This window comes from Narcine bancroftii, chromosome 3 (assembly GCF_036971445.1).
Source record: "Narcine bancroftii isolate sNarBan1 chromosome 3, sNarBan1.hap1, whole genome shotgun sequence".
Classification (NCBI taxonomy): Eukaryota; Metazoa; Chordata; class Chondrichthyes; order Torpediniformes; family Narcinidae; genus Narcine; species Narcine bancroftii.
In genome coordinates, this window is record NC_091471.1 from 246,343,011 (window position 1) to 246,345,658 (window position 2,648).

At 43.6% G+C, this 2,648-nt stretch overlaps 1 protein-coding gene across 1 annotated transcript in view; it reads right to left on the bottom strand.

Moving 5' to 3' along the window:
- Nucleotides 1-2,533, bottom strand: part of trmt1 (tRNA methyltransferase 1) — a 41,488-nt gene extending 38,955 nt beyond the window's left edge. Inside the window, exon 1 of the mRNA XM_069927412.1 lies at nucleotides 2,427-2,533. The gene's annotated coding sequence lies outside the window, so the exon portion shown is untranslated. The remainder of the gene's footprint in view (nucleotides 1-2,426) is intronic.
- Between the last annotated feature and the right edge of the window lie 115 nt (nucleotides 2,534-2,648).

Here is a 2,648-nt window from a genome sequence, read left to right on the forward strand (position 1 = left end):
GGCACTTTCCAACCGAGTCTGTGTGGGTTTCCTCCGGGGTCTCTGGTACAAAACATATGAGGTGGGGGGGGGGGTGGGTGTAGGTTAATTGGACGATATGGGCCATGGGCAAGAAGGGCCTGTATGTCTAAATTGAATTTATTTCTTGCAGTGGTGAATATTTTATCATGCCCTGACTTGTGCCTTGAGATTGTGAAAAAGCTTTGGGACAACAAGAAGCGAGTCTCTTGCTGAAAGATATCCAGCCTCTGACCTACATTTATTGCCAAAGTATTCCAGTTGAGATTCTGATCAGTGGTGACCCCAAGATATGGATTGACAAATTTGGCCATGGTATTCCCAGTGAGAGGTAGTTTGATTGTCTCTTGCTGAAGATGCTCTCTGGAGAATAGATTGAGGGTTGGTTACCTTAATGAGGTTTATAAAATAATAAAGGGCTTGATTCAAGTTAATGTTTTTTCCTAGGCTAAATGATTCTAGAACTAGATGGCACAGGTTTCAGGTATAAATGCTGCCCAATTTACACCCCCGGTACGTTAGAATGGTGGGAAAAAAATCCATGCAGACACATGGAGAACATACAAACTCCTTACAGACAGCATTGGATTTGAACCCCAGTCCGGTCCCGATTGCTGCCGCTATAAAGGCGTTGTGCTAACTGCTACACCATCTGTGTGAGGGGAGATAGAAGAGGGTGGTCCCTATCAAACTGGCAGAGGAAGTTGAGAAGCAGGCACAATTTCAACATTTGGATAAAAGGGACATGGGTCAAATCCAAGCAAATGGGACTAGTCCAAACTGCCAAATTGATCAGCATGAGCCAGCTTGATCAGCCTGTTTTGTTGGCTGGAATTTTGTGGCGCACATCAAGTTTCTGGTCCCAATATGGCTCTCCTCTCACTTCACATTTCAATGTAGTTGGCACAAAATTTTAGCCTGACATTCCAATGCAGAACAAAACAAATACAATGCTCTCAGGTGCACATCATGAAACAGGCTTCTCAGAAGAACATAAATATCCCATGCCAAAGAGCACCAAGATAGCCCAAGAACCAGGAGGCAAATATTTATCCCATGCTCAACATTAGAACATCATCAACATGTGCTGCTTGGGGGGGGGGGGGGTGGGGGGGAGTTGAAGCATAGAAAATAGCTGGTACATTTCCTACATTACAATTCTGACAAAACCTTTGAGACATACTGAAAGAGACCCAAAATGAAAAGTAGTTACAGAAACACAATGTCTCTTTACTGCATTCAGTTACCCCAGTTGCTGCTCCAATCCCACACCCACCCAAACCTTCATAGAGTTAAAGACAGGCTCAGATACTGTTACAAGCCCAGAGGACACCAAAACACAGCAGCAATAGATATTCACCAAGACAAATGGTTACTTCAACAAAAGTTGTTTTTAATTATCTTTAAACATGAAAACAGAATCACACTTTAATTTAACTAACCTAATTTAACCCCCTTCTAATTCTAAGTGCACATTTATGTAATGTGTAAGTTCAGAAAGTTCTTTGGTTCACAGTCCAATCTCACTTCTCATTCTTCCAAGTTCACTGGTTGCAGGCAATTCTTATACTGTGCACAAAATTGAACATTTATAAAGTTCACCAGACTTTGGAGCTTGAAAGGTAAATGTTCACCGCTCAGGAAGATTCTTTTCGGTTTTCAGAGAGAGATTTGTTGTTCCTTTTTAATCAGCCACTTCAGTGTCTTGCTGACCAGACTTGCCCCTTCAGGGTTCTCCAGATGACAACCTCTTTCGTTCAGGTCTCCACAGAGTTCCTTTTTGTTTCCCTTATTCCAAGTGAAACATTAGACAGCCAGCCCTCTCCTCTTGCATGAACCACAAGGGTTTTGACCAGCACATCTTCCAAATGGGGCTTGACCTGTTCCAGTGTTGTAACACCTGTGACACAAGTGACCTGTGTCTCTCTCTCTTTCTGAGAGAAAGCCTGTTTGACCCTCTCTGCTTGCAAAACCACATGACCCTCTTAGAACAGCAAGCTCTCTTCCAGACAGCAGCGACTCCAACATGCTCATTCATCTGACGCCTTTTGTCAACAACAATCCATCAGTGAAGTCTCTTGAGCACTCTCCAAAAGCTCTGAGGTCCCAATATGTCTAGCATGGGGCAGAGCTCCAGTATTTCTGTTTTAAAATGTTCGTATGTGACCTATTCTAACAAACCTTTCCCAATTTATCTCCCAAAAACATATCTGTCACAATACCAAGCCCAGCACAGAGTTAAAGACAGATTCAGATAACATTAAAAAGAGAACAGGAGAGTCTTTAAAAAAAAGGAAACGCTGACCAGCTTGGGTCAGGATTATTAGATAAATGCATTAAATTTAATTCGTTATTAATATTGCAAATAGGAAACAAGAATGATTCTTTGTAATATAAAGACCACTCACTAATCACGTCAATAAATGTGAGGGCAACATCTCTCCTTCACACTGGAGGCTACCATTTTGCAGCAAACCGCGGTGCCTACCGGGATTGCCCCACGTGGGGGCACGGCCGGAACGTCACGAGCTGCCTTGGCGCGATAGGCGGGATGTCCGACGGGGCGGGGGGTTTTGAGATCTGACACGTCAATCACGGCTGGGGCCGGATTACGTCACGGCTGGTGACGT